General features: G+C 44.9%; 1 pseudogene; it reads left to right on the forward strand.

Annotated features, from left to right (window-relative positions):
* Positions 1-9,137: 9,137 nt before the first annotated feature.
* On the forward strand, positions 9,138-19,210 carry LOC122706211 (annotated as a pseudogene).
* The last annotated feature ends 304 nt before the right edge of the window (positions 19,211-19,514 follow it).

The following is a 19,514-nucleotide window of genomic DNA, read 5'->3' on the forward strand; positions in this document are numbered from 1 at the left end:
GCTGTTTCTCATTGCTTCTCCTCCCTCCTGGCTCCCACACTGTGCCCAGCCATTCAGCCTCATCCATTCAGAAAAGGTTTGTTCTTTAAGGGAGGCACTTGTGGCTACCTACAAAATGACCTATTCTCTGCTTCTCTTTGAAAACTGAAAATAATTTGTTATATAGCTATGAGCCCAGTAGCTACAGGACTGCATTTCCTGCCCACCCATGCTCTTAGTAATGACTGGCGACTTTGAGATGCAAGCAACCTAGAAGAGAGATTTCTTGGAAGACTGCTTTCAAGGAGCTGACTTAGCTGAAAGATGAGACTCTTCCCTTTCCCACGTATTTCCTAACTGTTGTCTGGATTTTAGTTGTGATGGCTGGAACTCCTGTAGTTGTACTGGACGATCATGTAACCTTATAGATGGATACCACCCAAGCTCTGGCTGGCACACCTCCAGCTTTGTTTCAGTGGGAGGGAAAAATCAAGCTTATCTTGCTAAAATTATGGTTGTTTTAGTTTTTTGCAATGTGCATCCAAACTTAATCCTGATACTACTATGCATTTAATATGATATAGCCTTATTATTTTGTTGGGTTTAGTGAATATATTTATAGTTTACATTTCTCTTAGTTTTTATTTTATAAATTGATTCATAAACCACAGGTATACATAAGTTGTATAGATGCAAAATTACAATTAGAAGCATGCTTTCCTATAGATTTTGCATTTTTATACTTTCTTATCTTCTTTCCTTTCTTGTTTTCTCCATATTTGTACAGCTGGGCCATTTCCTCTCTTTTAACCTCATCATATCCATGTCTGCAGGCCACAATAGACTGAGAGGTGTGTGGGTAGAACGAAAGAAGAATGAATTATGGAGACAGGAATGAAGGATGGTGGCCCTTGTCACTCATCATGAATGTTCTGTACTAGGATCACATTTCCCTGCCCTACTGTGGACCCACCACCTCCAGTTTTGCCATGACCATGGAAGATACTTCGGCCAGTAGAATTTGAGTAGAGTTGATAAGTCACTTCCAAATGGAAGTATTATTTTCTGTCCCACGAGCTGAGATGCAGATGTAATGACAGGAGCTGGAGTAGCCATTTCAGACCAGAGGTAAGTAGCATAGGTGGAAGTTGTGACAAGAAAGAAGTGGCTCCTCATCTCTCTGGAGTGAACTGCACAACCATTATATGAAAGAGAATTGAAATTGTAATCTATTTAAGACTATGTTATTTAGGGTTTGATTACAGTAGGTGAACTTGTAACCTAATACTCATAATAGAATAACTGATCTTTGTATTAGCCTTGTCTTGACATTAGAGTCTGAATGAGACAAGATCTACTGACGTATCCTTACAAGTGAGTCAAGTGACAGCCCTGCCCTCTGGAAGCTGTGGTCTAGTGTGGGTTTCAGAAACTCAAGCAAGAACAAAGCCACATGGCAGGACAGTCAAGATGTTGTAGGAACACTTGGGAGGGGAACCTAAATCAGTCCTGGTCTCAGGAGGTTGCTTGAAGCAGGAGACAATCCTCTATCAGTCTCCTCATCAATAGGCCATGGTGACAAGTTTCATGTAAAAGTGATGCATTTATAATTCCTTCCAGAGTGTGTCCCCTTTTGATCAAGTGCTTAAGATATGCATTTGGGGCCTGGTTGTGGAAGATTGCAAATGCCCCAGAGCAACTAAGCTGGTGGGCCACAGCTACTCAGCCTGAGTGCCCTAGAGCCTGCAATCTATTCAAGAGAAGCACAGGATTGAAAACCAGTGTGCTGCAATTACAGAGTAGCCCCTGTTTGCTGCAAATAGAGAAGCCATGAGCAGCAATGAAAACCTAGTGCAGTCAAAATTAAAAAAAAAAAAAAATCTCCCAGAGAAACCAGTGTGGTCTCAGGGGAAGCAGGACATGACAAAAGATGAAACCAGTCTGGGTCTGATTTCTTGCAAGTTGTGGAGAGGGAAGCTACAGTCTGTTTTCAAAGGGAACTTGGGCCATAAGTTGTGCCTCAAACGTTCCCCAAACCAAGGCTAGGGAGCTAGGATTTCACTCTGCTATTAGCACCTCCCACTCATGCTGCAACTACACCCAGCTCGTGTCTCCAAGCCCTTGTATTAGATCCTCCAAAGAGAAATCAAAGGTGACACTAGAAGCAGGAGAAACCAAAGCTCAGGAAAATGAAACCTCAGATCATGTCTAGATTTCTGCACCCATTCTGCCATCTCCAGCATCATATCTGGAATCCTGTGTGTCTAAAAAACCCCATGTGTCTCTACAGGTAACCTGTTGTTTTTTTTTTTTTTTAAATTGAGCTTTTAATTTATATTGGACTATAGTGTATTTACAGTATCATATTAATATTAGTTGTATGGGAAATTAATTCCCTTACACATACACATGTACCCATTCTTTCTTAGATTCTTTCCCCATACAGGATATTACAGACTACTGAGCAGAATTCCTGTGCTATAGAGTAGGTCTTTCTTGATTATCTATTAAATGTAGCAGTATACATATATTAATCTCAAACTCTCAATTTATCTCTCTCCCACCTTGCCACTATGGTAACTTTAATTATTGTTCTGACCAAAGGAAGTGTCTAGGCACTTTTTGGATCAGAGTCTGTGCTTGTGAGAGTATAGTGACCAGGGAAAGCAAACCTGAGAGACACTCATTTGAGATGATGCTAAATGTTGAGAAGGACCTGGCCATGCAAAAAGCTGGGAGAAAAGCATTCTAGATGAGGGAAGTAGCCATTGCTAAGAATCAAGGTAACCAAGCTTAATGAATGGCTACCCTTCCACTGCCAAGCATCCTTCCATGTTTAGAACATGCCCTACAGGTCAACAGCATGGCCTTATCCCACATTTCAGCTGTGAGTTAGCAGCAATGAGCCATATCAACCTTCCAAGAAGGAAAAACCTGGGGCTATCACAAGGCTGAATTGGCTCTGGACTCAGGGACGTGTACACACACTGGTTATCAGCAGGAGCATCAGGTGCCAGGGGCACCCTCAATGCCTTGACTGTCTCCATGTAGTTGTTCTCAGGCATAGAAACTCCAAGGAACTGATAGAGAAAAAAAAAAAACAAGTAATCACTTGTTTCATCTTGCCCTGTGTGATTCCTGTGGCCCTTTGACCACACTGCTCTCTGCCCAAAAACTCTTTCCTCTATTCTTTCTTCAAAGGTGGCTTGTGAATAACATCAGCCCCTGACTCTGAAGCCTGATGGTTGAAACAACTCACAATCAGCTGGGACCCAGAGATGGCCAGCCTTGTCCTGTCTTTCTGTCCTTTGTCTCCAACCAGATTCATAAAGCAAAGTCCCTGAAAAGCATAAATGTGATTGTAACCTATTCAAGGCCTTTGACGCTCCAAGATCTCTTGGAGCATCAAAGAGGGAACACATCCCCTTCATTGATGCTAGTCTTAAACCCCAACTTCGCTCAGTCAGGGGTTCCCTGAGGAAACATAAGACACTTATCTAAGTTGCCAGAAGGCTGTGAAGAGAATGCTTCTCGCTGTGAATGCAGGTACATGTTACCCAGGCAGCCAAGGGTCTGTGTTGTGTGAATGAGGAGCAGGTGCTCTTTGGATCCTAAGTTGGAAGTGAGTCAGTCACCACCTGCATGACTGCCTCCTGGGGTCACTACAGCTGGGGTTTCCCCATTGTGCCTTGAACACAGAAGAAACAGCCCTGAATGTTGCTTTCCTGCTGCTACGTGGAGGCAGGTCTGCTGATAAAATCGGAACCAGACTTGAGGGGCAACAGGAAAGGAACTTCCACTCTGATGCTTGCAGATATCTGAGAGCTCCCCAGCAGTGGATGCAATTGAGCTTTCACTCATCTTGCCCTTCCTGGAAGTCTCCTAGCCTGGGAACCAGAGTTCCTGGGTCCCAAGTCTTCACTAACTTACCTGCAGCCTTAAGGTGAGACATACACCCAGGGCTCAGTTTGCCATCTTGGATGAGGGAGACTGGACTTGCTCCAGAACACTTGTTCCAGACTGAAGCTCAGTGCCAATCAGTGGACAAATGGCTCAGAGGTGCGTGTTGTTGAGGATTCTGAGGCTGCCTCTGGTGGGCAGGGGACTGTAACTGTCTGGTGATGTTCCTCTGTCCTGGCCTCAGGCCTGGGAGTGATAGACCACTTGGCACACAGGTGCTGTGACACCGAGGACCTTAGAGGCCTTGCTTACTGGAACTTACCGTCACTTGAGTTCTGTGGGATGAGATCAGGTAGTTATAATTCAGACATTACCAATGGGGAAGCTTGTGGATTCTTCAGTGGAAACCCAAATTTGGCTGATGAATCCTCTCTCTTAAAAATCTCTGGGAACAAGATATCCCAGGACTCTTAGACAAATATTGTAGTATTTTAAACACTATTTCAAGTAGGTCATCTTTTGGATAACCTGCCATTTGCTCTCTGGCTTGGGAGGACACCCACAGTTGGAGTGGAATCAAACGTCCTCGAGGGGAGGCTGTCCATCTCCCCATGACTCCTTGGCAGTGAGTACAGTTCTATCCCCTCCACAATTGGAGTAAGAATTCCAGCAGGAAGGACATGACCTCCAAGATTAACCAGAAGACTCAGGTGGGTCTGGCCCTCTGTTACACACTATTCTTTTCCCACTGCTTCTTCCTTCCCTCCTGGGTCCTGTGCATGCTGCCCACCTGCTGGTTACTGGGTTCTGAATCCCTCCTCCCTTCACTTGCAGTCCCACTTGTGGCTCACTCCCTACCCAGGCCCAATCCCTCACCTGAAGATGGCACTAAAGAAGGGAAAACCAAGGAGAGGTCTGCCCCGTTAATTGTTTGTAAAAATGTCTGCATTCCTTCTTCTTCCAGACCCTGTCCTGAATCAACATTTCCAACTAGATTACTCAGCTTACCAGGGATATGGAGATGTCGATGGTGGTGGTGGTGGGGGGGGTGCGGTAACGTTGTCAGGTGTGGGGGACAGTTTTCAGATGACAAGAGATGAGGTGGAGTAATGAACATGTGTTCCTCTAGTCACTCATTCATTGGGGACCTGCCTGAATCAGCTATCTTGGGCTCCTCATGGTATCATTAATACAGAAACTTCAAAATGGACCTCCTATTAACTTCTTAGTACTAAACGATTTCACACGTAACAAATATAAGAAGGAAGTGTGTCATGAACCCTATATTTCATCATTTGGCATTAGTAACTACAAAACTAACCTGTTAGTCCCACAGCTTGTCATAGACTGGAGACTATGTAACATCCAGGTGGTGGACAGTTGAGTTCCCAGTAGAGACATTCTTGACTTGCATCAGGTCTTTCTCTTCTTGCTATGTTCACACATGTGCTGGGGGAAGGTAAGGAGGAAGAGGGAGAATAAGAAAGAAAAAGAGGGAGTGACTAATCCCATCATGAGGAACCACCATCAAAACCCCATGTCAACCTGCTTATATCCCAAGGACCCTACTTCCTAATTCCATCACATTGGGAGTCAAGGGTGGACACAATTCAATCCATAGCAGCTACTCTGATCAGTTTTCAAATCGAGATAATCCCTCATTTGATTCTCTCTTTTACTCTTTATTCATTTTTTCTGAAGTATTTTAGGGACGAGATGAACATTTCACAAAATGTACCTAATAAGTATTTGGGATAAAGTAATAGGATGTGAAAAAATTGCTCTTTGTTCCCAATAAAATGAACATCTTATATCCCAGTTCATGTGCAAATTTCTCTGATTCTCAAAAAGCAGTTGTCTTTTCACAGTTCATTGAAATGATGTACTCATTTTTTTGCACTTTGTTTTTCTCCTTTAAGACAAAATAACTGTTCCTCTCCCAACTTTAATGCCATTTATTTGTTCAGAAACTGGGAGGAAGCAGGGTGGTTTGTTTTACAGAATGTCCCATGTTGGGTTTAGAGTAGGAGTCCACAATACCAGCACAGTGGTCCAGGACCAGTACCAGTCCTTGGTCTATTAGGAACCAGAACTCCCCAGAGGGGGTGAGCTGCAGGCCAGTGAGTGAGGCTTCATCTGTATTATAGCTGCTCCCCATCACTCTCTCATCACCCCCTGAAGGGGCAGTCTAGCTTGTTTTCCTGGAACTGTTTATAGTTACATAACATATGCTTAATATAAACAAAAATAATATAAATATTGATGATTATTTTCCTTTCTCAGTGCTCAGAATGGTGAGTTGGTGACTTGCAGTCTATCACAGTGACAAAGTAAATGTTGCCTATCAACATTTGGGCGCATTTAGCCAGCTTAAAATTTAATATTAGAAAAATCTGACCATGGGATCCAGCCCCATCCTTCAAGGCAAATAGAAGGAGAAAAGGTCAAAGCAGGACAGATTTCTTCATCTTAGCCTCTAAAACCACTGTGGATGATGACTGCAGCTATGAAATCAGAAGGCGTTTGCTTCTTGGCAGGAAAGCTATGACAAACATAAATAGTTGGTTGAGAAGCAGAAACATCATTCTGGCCAACAAACTGATAGATGTTTGGTATTTTCGTTTGGATTCTTAAACTTTCTGTCCAGTCCTCTCTGGTTTTTGAAGTCCCTCAGCTTTCTGGTCCTTCACGATTCCCAAGATTATTTTGTGCATTTCTTGACCCAGTCCTGAAATCAGCCATCTCTTTAACAATCTATGGTTCGTCTGATGGAAAATGTATTTAGAAGCTACATGTTAGACCTCAGAATAGCCACTGTTATCAAGTTGTCATTGCTTGTAGACTTTACATTGGTCAGAGTAGGAAGTACATATTTTCCTTAAAAAATAAAATAAAAAGGAATAATTAGTTGGTACAAACTTATGCTTTCCATTTAAGATTTAAGACAGCAGGATTTTAATTAAACTTCTTTATGTTATGTGTGAACCTTGTTTTCTAGCCACTGAAAGGCATACTTCAGAATGTTAGTTTTAATTATTGTTTTGTTTTTATCTGTTAACATACATATGATTCTGTCACAATAACAGAAGCAATATGAGGAACAATAAGTTGTTGAATATGGTTTCAGATTTCTTTCCTGTTTTTCTTTTGGTTTTCTTTTGTTTTGTTTTGGATGGGCAGTATTTTTGTTTTTCTTTAGAAGATATTCCACTATGAATATAGTCATAATTCTGAATTTTAAAGCCACTTAAGTAATGTGTTGGTACGGGCACATAGTCACCAACTTGATGCAATTAGATTTATCAGTCTTTGTTCTGTATTTGTACAATTCAGTTCAGTCAATCAGTTGTGTCCATCTGTTTGCAGTGACTTGGACTGTAGCATGCAAGTCTTCCTCATCGATCACCAACTCCCAGAGCTGGCTCAAGTTCATGTCCATCAAGTTGGTGATGCCATCCAACCATCTCATCTTCTGTCTTCCCCGTCTGCTCCTGCCTTCAATCTGTCCTAACTTCAGGGTCTTTTCCATTGAGTTAGTTCTTCCCATCAGGTGGGCAAATAGTTGGAGCTTCATCTTTAGCATCAGTCCTTCCAGTGAATATTCAGGACTGATTTCCTTTGGACTGGTTTGATCTCCTTGCAGTTCAAGGGACTCTCAAGAGTCTTCTCTAACACCATAGTTCAAAGGGCATATATGAGTGTCATTTGTCAGTGATTTCATATTCCCCTGTTGGGATTTAACCACCCAAACTGAATTTAAACAATATGCAAAAATGAGGATTAATTCACAGTGCCCCACCTAAACACATCTGGCAACAGGAGAGGCTTCTGTTGTATTCAAGGGACAGGCCTGGATAGATCTCAGGCAGGAATAGGCCCAGGGAGTTCTGGATGAGTCATTAAACAGGGTTATCTTTACTTTGGCTGCCACAGGTGTTTTGTCTTCTTTGATTGGGAAGACATTTCAAAATTATTTTTTTGTATGTTTGCTCTGGCAGACAAAATTTTTCGTGGCATAGACCCTATGGGGAAATTTTATCAGAATATATCCATTTATCTTCAGCAGTTAAATTTGTTGGTTTGTATGTCTCCAGTGATCTTTCTTTATAAATACAAAGGAAACAAACATGTTCAGTATGCATTCAGTCTCTTTGTAAATCAACCATCTTGAATTAAATTCCTCTCTGTCCCCATTGCACTCCCAAGTCCAGGCCAGAAATAAAAACCTTCAGAGACTGAAGGCTGATTTCAGCACATCATTGTGGAGATTGTGTTCCCACTGTTTTTTCCGGAAAAAAATTAGTTGCTAACATTAAAATCAGTAGATTGTACATAAATATCCAACCTTCTGATTCTCTTGAAAACATGGCCAATTGGCCTGCTTTCCAGCATGGTTGAAGTGGAGGAAAGGCTGCTCCCAGTGGTCAGGCCTGTGCTGCCCAGGGTCCAACATGGCCAACTAGTAGTACTATCATTTCTCTTGCTTCTGGGGCCATGAGTTTGTGAGAACTAGACTGCTAGCTCGCGGAAGATAAAGACTACTTTTGTCTTGATCAACTATGACTTTGAAGCATTTAACCCAGAACCCAACACACAGTACTTCCTTGTACGTTTGTTGGATGATATAAAATATCTTGTGGATGCATATGACGTTTCTTCCAATACTGAAACCATGTAATTGAAGTACTGCTCTGCCTTAAATCTTTGATGCAGACTGGTTTCACAGGAACCCCTGATCTCTGCCACTAGACCCACTACCTAAAGCCAGTTGTATGTCCCTGGGCTGTCCCTGAAGTCTTCACTTTGCCATTTGACAACTGATCCTCCTAGAAATCTCCTCTCCAACGAAGACAGCAATGCATATCTCACGAAGTGGCTAGGAAGATGACATGAAACCGTGAATGTCTAGTATGGCCCTTAGTATCCATTTTTATGATGTTCTTAGCAGCCTTTTTCTCCAAGTAGGCAAGGTTCTCCATCTTCTTAGATGTCAGTGTAGATCTGTTTGATTTTCCAGCCAAGCTTCAAGGAAGAGATTACAGTTCAGTTGTCTGTATTCTGAGAAGATTCAAAGTCTACTCGCCAAGGGCACTGATGAAGGTACAGATTTTATCGAGACCTTTGTGTTTTTTCAGATCTACTAGTGGCCTAAAGGGTTCAGCTAGGGCATGCCAGAGCATATATAACTAGGGGCTCCTGGTTACCACTACATACTAAGAACCTGAACTTCCCTGAGTACTTGGAGCCAGGAAAGAAGCATGAAGTGGTTTGTGCTCTTTGAGCTGGTTGCCTTCTCAGATTGCAGAGTCATGTATGTATGGGGACTTAAGCCACATCATATTTCTTTCTGTGATTTTTCTTTTCATCTGATTTTTCTTCCACCCATCAGGTTTAGAAGGAAATGGAATATTTCCCTGACAGTGTTAAAGTTCAACTCTTACTTATTGATAAGTACCTTGCTATAGGAACTGTGGGTCCCAAGGGTTGGTGTACATTTTCAGAGTAGATTTGCAGAGTTGCACAACTCTTGGGGTCCAGTTATGTCATGGCCTATGGAAATTGGAACTCCTTGCAATTGTTCAGTGCACAGTCAATGCAGATGTAGGTGTGGTCCTGTGGAATAGCACTTTTCTACCTTTTATTTAACATGTCCTCTTTGTTCCCTCTCTACTTCAGTGTGTATATGTCTTTGTCTGATTCTCTGTATCACTATCATTTATCTCTTCATCTCTTTGGAAGTCTCTGTGAGTGTATTTGTCTCTGTGTTGTTTTCTTTTAAGTTTTCTTTTGACTCATCTACTTCCTTCTCGAGCCTCTACATTTCCCTAACTTGTTTCCTATCTCCTGGATTCTTCTTTCAACTCTCTCCTCTCTTTTAACTTGGAGAAAGATTATAAGAGCTACTTATACACTGTTTTATATCTGACAGGCAATGTGACCACAGCAAATTTGCAAACCTCTTGCATTTCAAATTCCTCCCTTGTAAGAGAGGATAGGAATCCCCCTTCTACCTACTTCCCTGAGCTTCTATGAGAAGGATACAGTGGGATGGCAAGAGCAATGTGAATGGCTTGCATTGTTGAGAATTTCTATTTATTATGTACCTTATATACATCACTTCACTTATCCCCAAAATATTCTATTTGGAGGGTTTGAATCATTACATTCCACCATCTTACTGAGGGGAGACTGAGACCCCACAGGGTCATATGACTTACCTAACATTACAGAACAGAACATGTAATCAAACCTATGTCTTTGCCATGGTATTTGCATAACATTCTGATAATAAGGTGACTCATAAAAATGATTGGAAAATACACAGGGCCATTACAATGACAGTTATACCTTAACACTGACAGCTAATTGTAGCTTCTTCTTTGTTTTCATTGTCAAATGTTCCATGAAAGAATACCTCTAATGAAAGTGGAGACCATGAGAAATACCCTCAGTGAAAGAGATATGCTGAACAATTTCCAGAAGGAACATGCTTAAAGACTGTCTCAGATTTCTTCTCTTGGCTCAAATATAACTATTCACCCCTGAGGAACATCATGGAAGTGAGTGTTTTGGGAGGATGGTGCCCCACAGCACCCCTGGTGCTCTAGCCTAGCACTAGGGCTCATTTGGAGATGCCACATGGGATGTTGGGGCCAGGGCTTCCTGCAGGACATGGAAACCCTGGGCATAGGGGCCTTACCCAGAGGAGAAGGCACTCTCATCCTCAACTCCTGGTCTTGGTGACTGGGCCTAGAAATTAGCAGGTGGCAGGTAAACATCCATTTCTGTGTCAAAGATGTGTCATTAGTTTGAGGGAGATTGTTCCTTCTGAGAAGAAGGCAATGGCGACCCACTACAATACTCTTGCCTGGAAAATCCCAAGGATGGAGGAGCCTGGTAGGCTGCAATCCATGGGGTCACTAAGAGTCGGACATGACTGAGCGACTTCACTTTCACTTTTCACTTTCCTGAATTGGTGAAGGAAATGGCAGCCCACTCCAGTGTTCTTGTCTGGAGAGTCCCAGGGAAGGGAGAGCCTGGTGGGCTGTTGTCTATGGGGTTGCACAGACTCGGACACAACTGAAGCGACTTAGCAGCAGCAGAAGCAGAGGTTCCTTCTGAACTAAGTGAGTCACTCAGTTACAGATGAAGAGTGAACAATCTCTGATCAGAAGGTAGAACAAACTGCAAAGCAATTGTAAATCCCTAGGCAGAGGAATTCAATTTCCACAGAGGCAAGAACCACAGCCGTAAAAAGATACTGAACCCGTATTCTGTGTAAGGCCGTAAGAATCTAACACATTGGTTACTGTTTTTAGATTAGAAAAAAGGCTTATTTTGTCTTCAAGAATACCCATGCTGGCCTGAGAGATATGCAAAGAGTAAACACCTGTCAAAATAAAGGGTCACCTCTGTGGTGTTGATTGAATGTGGTCTGAGTTTAGAGGGAGTGGCTGGGGTTGATCAAGAAGGACCTACTGGAGAAGGGGGTGCTAAGGCTGGGTTTGAAGAGACTACAGTGTTTCTCAAATGAAGGCACCAGAACTTCCCTGGATGTTCAGTGGTCCTGGAGGTCCAGTGGTTATGACTCTGTGCTTCCAATGCAGGAGGTACCACTTCAATGCCCTGTTATAGAGTCAGTATCCTGCACACCATGTAGCACACACACACACACACACAATCAAAAGCAAGCACCTCTGTGACCAAAGGTTGTGAGCTCCACAGTGGTTGGAAAGTGATCTCAAGAGATATGTGACACCCAGAGGGAGGCATCAGTGTGGGAATAGAGGGTAGCCGGTTCTGCACTAACCCACTCCCTCCTTTTCCCTGTAGATGTTCTATGTGGGTACATCACCATTGGAACACCCCCTCAGGAATTGCAGGTTATCTTTGACACAGGCTTATCTGACTTGTGGGTACCCTCTCACTCTTGCACCAGCACAACCTGTTGTGAGTACAGACAACCCATACATGGATCATCCTTTACTTGCCCTGCCACCCTGTTCTACACCCATGGCCCTGATGACACTCATCTCTTGTGTCTGCAGCTACACAAGTTAGGTTCAGACATCTTGAGTCTTCCACCTTCCAGTCTACCCAAAAAACCTTCAGCATTGCATATGGATCTGGGAGCATGAAGGGATTTCTTGCTTATGACACCATTCCAGTAATGTGTAAACAGAAGCTGAGTCAGGACTGCCTATGGATTGACCACTGCTTGCAAAACAGATGCAGGACCATCTGGCAGGACACTTCCTAGCCTAACTCCTGTAGATAATGGCCATCTTACCCACAGGATCCTGTCCCTGGGGAGGCAGTGCCTGTGGTGACACACAAGTAAATGGATTAGCTAACCCAGAGAGTGGCTTGAGGTGTGGACTTGCAGCTTCTCTGCCCATGAGCAGTTCAAGGTTCATTTTGGTGTGAGTGAGAAGAGGGGAAAAAAACACCCACTTTTATATTCACAGATTGTTCTAGCACTTTCAGGTAATAATTGGTTTAATCCTGAAATAACCCCACATAGCAGGTGGTCTGATTAGCTCATGCAACATATGAGGAAACTGAGGTGTAGACAGCAAGGGCCTTGCTGAGGTCACACATATGGTAAATGATGGAGCTAGGCTGGCTTTTCAGGACTGCAGTTGCTGTGGGGTGTTTGGGGACAGGATAAAACTGATCTAGGGACCCTCGGGGCAGTCAAGGGCTTCAGGTATCCAGACTGGGAAACTGGAGGCCAGAGAAGTCAGGAGGCCTGATAAATGAGTTCTCATTCTAGAGGATGCTTGAGAGTCTAATAAAACCTATGGCCTGCCTCCCCAAAGCACTTGAGTAGTGCCCCTCTCTCTCTTTATATCTCATACCCACACAAAGACACACATACCCCCAAAAGTGAATTTCCCAGACAGTGATTTCATAGATCACTGCAAGCAAAATTGGGTTTTTGTCTTCTGTCTTCCAGGACAGATGCAGAATCCACAGTACCTTACAGAGAATGCAGTCCATTCCTGTCATTAGGTCACAGTGATTCCAAAGAGAAGGTTGCCTTGCTCTCGGCTCATTTTGCCCACAAGGAGGCACAGATGGGACCTGGCCTGACTGTTGTTGCCCCAGCTGTACAGAAGCCAGGAGGCCAATTTGACTCACTCAGGTGGTGTTTTTCAGAGGGGCAGATGTTATAAAATTCACAGCCTCTCACAAATGGAACCCAAATTCCCCTCCCAGCTTGGTCTAACCGTCTGAGTTCCACCAAAGACAGAGCCCACCCTCAATTCTTCCCTGAGGATCTAATGACAATGCACCCCATCCCAGTCCGAGCCCCACTTCATGTGTCTGTAATTGGGAACACTCTTCTCTCCCACAGACTGGGGACCTTGTAAATACTAACCAGCGATTTGATCTAAGCATGGCGGAATACTGGTGTGAGGGTATACCTTTTGATGGGATCTTTGACTTGAACTAACCCAACTTATCTTTCACTGGAGCCATCCCCATCTTTGACAACCTGAAGGATCAAGGTGCCATTTCTGAGCCTGCTTTTGCCTTCTACTTGAGCAAGTAAGTCTGAGATGGACAATGCCTTTTCTAAATTAGCTGTAAGATGCTTTCAGTTGCACAAAAACTATAGAACACTTGGAAAAGAAGTATTCTGAGAGATAACCTAACCCAGAATAACTATAGCCCAAGGGCCATACCTAGCTTCACCACTGGCTTTTATAAATAACATTTTATTGGAACACAAACATGCCCCTGGGCTCAAGACCAGTAACTTGGTCTAGGGGGATGAGTGAGGAGGAAGACCAATGGAAGGCAACAGGAAACAAGTTGGAGGAAAAGGCATTAGGATTTGCTTATGAATTTGATAAGGAAGGAAGGAGAAAGATGGTGGGTAGCTTTCCTTCCTCATTAGCGTTTCACTGTGAGCCCAGGGCCAGCTACCCAATTTGCAGGAGCCAGTGAAAAACAAAAGTGTGGGACACAAAACAAAAGTGTGGGACCCTTTCTGCATGAAATATTAGGCATTTCAACACAGGGAGAACAGAGGTGGGGTCCCTTCTGAGCGTGGGGCCAGTTGGAGAATAGAAGTCACAGGCCTGTGGAGCCAACTCTGGGTGACCTGATCCCATACCCTTAGCACTTCCAGGGCTTGATTTTCCTGAAAAATCATGAAGTGGACAAGGGGAAAGCCAAAATGCTTCAGCACCCTGTCCTCTGAGGGTGTCTGTGCTCTCAGGTCACAGGAGGTCCTGGCATCTTCAGAAGATATATTGGGTGGGGCCCAGCCAGGTGACTCAGCTTCTAACCTCCTCTGTGCCACTCATTAGCCAGTAACCAATCTCAGTCTGGTTCTCAATCGCTCCTAGACTCGATTTCTGCATCTGTAGATGGGGAACTTATTAGGGTCTTGATGGATGGAGAAGCAAAGCTCTCATACAGTGCTGTTGCTACTGTCCTCCAAAAATCCCCACCTCTCTTCTCTCTACACATGCAGGGTGAAAGGCAGTGTGGTGATGTTTGTTGGGGTGGACCACCGCTACTACAAGGGAGAGCTCAACTGGCTACCATTGACCCAAGTGGGTGACTGGCGTGTACACACGGACTGGTAAGCCTCTCTCTCTGAGGGTCAGCCCAAGGGATGCTCCCACTACTGTACATGGACACAGGCAGACACACACAAATGCATTCTCATACACATAGTCACAACGACACAGACAGACACACAGACACATGGAAAAAAGAAGCAGTCACATATAAATGTACACAGAGACACATAAAATATGCATAGCTAGTGAGAGACACAGAAGCACACACAGAGACACACACTAACACACATACAAACAAACACACAAGCAAATAGATACACAAACAACCCATGGGTTCATAATCCTCAGGCCTCCTGACCAGGGCTCTGACCAGGGTCCTCACAGGGTCCAGAGAGGTCTGTGCAGCTGGGAGAGCGCTGCACCTGCTGACCTGTGAGGCGGGGAGCATGGTCAGAGGACTCTGCAGTGTGGTGAACAGGATCAGGGAGGATCTCACCAGCCTGGACAGTGTTATAAGATGACCAACTGTCCAGGGCAACTTGGAATCAAGGAAGTTCTCAGTACAGATAAATGTCAGTTTAAAAACAGGGAAAGTCCTGAGTAAATGGGGAAAATCTGTCTCCTTATGGAGAAGCTACCCAGCAGTGGAGAGAGATTGGCTGCAGTCTTAAGAAGTGAAAGCAACTAATATAAAAGAAACCCCACCTCTCTGGGCACAGAGTGAGGCAGGGCTATAACTGAGAGAATCAGAAAGGTGGGATTCAGGAGTGACCTGAGGACAAGAGGCAATAACTGACAGGATTCTGTGTGATACCCTCAGACAAAAGCTGACCTGTCCTTTGTAGTTTCTGTGGGCTAGTCATGTATTTCTTGGCCAGGGTGTCAGGGTCCAAGCTGGTTGTAGGAGCAGTGCTGGGAGACACGCTCTCACAGAGGCGCCCCTCTCTCCCTCCACTATGAGAACCTGCTGCCCTGCGAATCTCCATCTTCACCCTGTGGTTGACCAGTTATTTGCTCTCCACCAGATACAGCTCTCCGGAGGTTTCTCATTCATTATTTTCACAGTCTTTATTCACTCACTAAACAGACAAGCATTGTGTATCCACTGTGTGCCAGGCACTTTAGGGAGGCAATGAGAATAAAACTCGCCCTCACATCTAAGAAGGCAGATGTACAGATATGACACACACACATAGTGAATTGTGACTTTGGTACATGCTAGATGTGAGGAAGGCTCTACAGAGAGTGTCAAGAAGGGAGACTGATAAACACCGGGAGAAAGACTTCCCTGAAACCATATCAATTAAGCTGGAATCTGGAAGATGAGAAGAAATTTGCTAGTCAAGGGGAGGGGACTCTTCTAGGAAGAAAGACCAGCTTGTGTCAAGGTACAAAAGATTCTGGTGTATTCAAGTAGTGCATTCAAGGATGTCAAGGAAGGTGCCGTGTTGAGAGCACAGGAAAAGATTCAGGGCAAGAGATGAAAGGCTGTTTAGGAGACTGTCGGGAATAGGGCAGCTCTGGGGAGACTCAAAGTGACCTTGATGCCCACTTTGTTCCACTGTCTCTCAGCATAAGCATGAAAAGACAGGTTATTGCTTGTTCTGGTGGCTGCAAGGCTCTTGTGGACACCGGGACATCACTGATCCTTGACCCAAGAAGACTGATCAATAACATCCAGAAGCTCATCGGTGCCACGCCACGGGGTTTCGAGGTAAAGGGTCATGCCTCAGGGTCACCCCAGGTCTCCACACACAAGGATCTCCAGGGCCAACCTCTCTCCCTCTCTCTCTAATAGCACTACGTTTCATGTTTTGCAGTCAATATTCTGCCCTCTATTATCTTCACCATCAATGGTATCAAATACCCAGTGCCAGCTCGAGCCTACATCCTCAAGGTGAGGGGAGGATCCTGAGGGGTGGTTCTCAAATAGGGACTCAAAATAACCCTAAGCCTGCTGCTGGAAGGAGGCCGCCCTCTGCAGGCCATCTTGCACTATTGCAGATGCTGCTGACCCTGTGGCTGGGCCAAAACCTCCCACAACACCAACCACTTGATAGTAAAGGCCCGTGTGGGACACTGATCATCCTGAAATAAATGTGGAGACGCCACACCATGCTGGCATGGTGGGAGTCACAACGAGACAGGAACACTGAGGTCCTCAGTGTTCAAGGAGCTTCAGTTCAAAACAAAACTTGAGATGCATGAACCCGAAAGTCAACGCTAGCAGTTCCTGAAATAAGCCCTGTGACAAGGAGAATGGCTGGGGACAGTCCCAGTGTGCTGTCCCACCATAGGGGTTAACCCTCTCCCTCCCCTTCTCACAGTTTTCCTGGTATGGATGATAAATTACATGGTCCGGCTAGTTTTCAGCCACTATCTTCCCCTTGCTCTGGCCAGGTGCCCCCTTTGTGAGTTGGGGTACCTGACCCCTCTGTGGCGAGGTTGGATGCTAAGGTGAATAAAGGGCACACAGTGACTGCTCAACCCTTGCACAGGGTGGAGGCTTCATGTCAGCTTCCTATGGGAGTTCAGAGCTGGCGGATGGGATCAAAGAAGGCTTTGAGGAAGGGAGGGAATTTCAGAAATTCTAAAACCACAAACTCATGGAGCCATATGGAGGGTTGAATGCTTCTAGGCAGAACTGCACTGGATTCCATGAAAATGGCATCCCAAGGTGCTCTGCATTGGGGCACTGGGGACTTATTAGGGGTGATGAGGGCTATGGACTGACCGGTGGGGATGGGGAACCAGAGTAAGTTACCCAACCAAGCCTGGAGTGGCCAAAGAGGGTGAGTGTGGGCCGAAGGAGGCTTCCCAGAGCTCATGAGTTAAGTCTTCAAGAACATGCTGTGGGCACTGCCATATTTAAGATGGATCACGAACAACGAATTACAGTGTAGCACAGGGAACTCTGCTCAGTTATATGACAGCTTGGATGGGAGGGGTATCTTCGGGACCAGGATACATCACTACATACAATTAAGTCCCTTTACTGTCCACCTGAAATCCAGATTATTGTTAATCAGCTATACTTCAATACAAAGGAAATTTTTTTTAATTAAGTATGGATTTTGGGGATGCAGGAGGAAAACCGGCATTCTCTGCTGAGAAAGCAAGGAGCAGGAGTTAGGAGGAAAGAAACAGGGAGTGAGGAGAACCAGGGGCCACTCTTGTTCTTTTCTAAAAATTGTACTGAAGTGTGGCTGATCTTCAGGGTTGCCTTAAGTTCTGCTGCCCAGGCATGTGACTCAGTTATACACATAAAAAATATACATTCTTTTTCTTATTCTCTTTCATGTGGTTTATCACTGGATATTGAATAGAGTTCCTTACGCTCTACAGTAGGACTTTGTTTTATATCATTTCACTGTTTCCCCAACTCCAAGTCCTCCCGTCCTCCACACCCTTCCTCATGGCAACTGCATGTACGGGCCCTTTTTGGTTGTGGATGAACTCTCACATATCCCCTGCTAATGAGAAAATCCCTTGATACTTACCAAAAGAGGGAAATGAAACCAAGAATTGTGCTGGGTCTGGATATTTGTGGGAGTCGAACATAAGGGCTCAGGCTGACTAGAGTGTGTCTCTGACTCCCTCAGGATCCTAGAGGCCACTGCCATACCACCTTTAAAGAGCACACAGTGAGTACATCTACAGAGACCTGGATCTTGGGTGACGTCTTCCTGAGACTGCATTTCTCAGTCTTTGATCGAGGAAATGACAGGGTTGGCCCGGCACAGGCAGTGTACATGCTTGTAGTGGCACAGGAATCAGTACGGCCGCGCCTAACACACACTCACTCACACTTAGGGCACTCCTGCCCAAGATGCTGGTGAACTGTATTTGGTGGTTTGCACACCCTATTCTCAGTAAAGAATAAAGGGTTTCACTCATCATGGTGCTGAAACAAGTGGGTGTCTATGTTAGTGCCTGGGAGGTGTACAAAGATCGGGAAGGATATAGAACAAAGTCTGAATCACAGTTGAGAGGAGACAACTCCAACTGGCTTCAAAGAATGGGGAGACTCATTGAAATGATTCTGGGAATCCAGAACACAAGAATCAGAGCAAATGTAAAGATCTCAGTGACTGGACCCAAGAAATCAGAAGTCATCCGTTCTCTATTTCACACCCTCACTCTTTCATTCCCTCTTTTTTGATGGTCTTAGCCTGACAACTTTCTTCCTTAAGGCTTCTACACCTAATGAGGGAGTCCAGGCTACCTGCCCTAGGGTTTTATATCCCCAAGGCATCTCCAATAAGGAAAAAGATTGCAGACATCAGAGTTCAAGTGTGTTCTCTGAATGACCCACCTCAGATCACCTTTACAGCTCTAGGTCAGCCAACCTGGCAGGGCCATGGGGTCCTATGATTGGCTTTACATGGCCATTGGCCCTGACCCTGAGGACACACATGATTCTTAGTTTCCTCCAGAACTTCATGACTGAAGCTGGGGAGAGGCAGCCCCAAGGATAGTGACTGGGGGATGGTCTAGGCCATGGAAGAGTTCGTGATGACCCACCAACTCCACCACCTCCTCATTCAGAGGAATTCTAAGGGGTAATGATATAGACTGTTTTCATCCCATCTCAGATGTACTTATCACTGGCCTTCTCCTCCAGGGGAGTTTGGGTGAGGTATTTCATGCAGAGCTGGTTCCCTTTTGTGACCACACCCCAGTCACCAGCTGTCTGCCACATATTCCTGCTCTCTCTTTTCCAGTCCTACGTGTTAAGTGGTGGCCCCAGTGGATCCCTGAGCCATCCCCCTCCTCCAGGGCCCGAATGACCCTTCCTTGGCCTCCAATGCTGCTGGGGAGAATGCAACACTTGTATCAGGGGTCCTAGGGTACACAGAGCCTTCAGCCTTTCTGAGCTTCCTTCAGGGGTGGAGCTACAAACCCTGCTTGGAGCTATCATGGCTAGACACTTTTGCAGTGGAAGAATCAGTTCTTTCCACATGCAGGCCCTCAGTAGATGCCCTAGCTGAGACAGGAGGGGTCAGAGGTTGATTCCCTTTCAGATTGACTGGTTTGATCCCCATGATGTATAAGGGACTCTCAAGAATCTTCTCAATCGCCATAGTTCAGAAG

The sequence above is a fragment of the Cervus elaphus genome, chromosome 2, assembly GCF_910594005.1.
Source record: "Cervus elaphus chromosome 2, mCerEla1.1, whole genome shotgun sequence".
Lineage (NCBI taxonomy): Eukaryota > Metazoa > Chordata > Mammalia > Artiodactyla > Cervidae > Cervus > Cervus elaphus.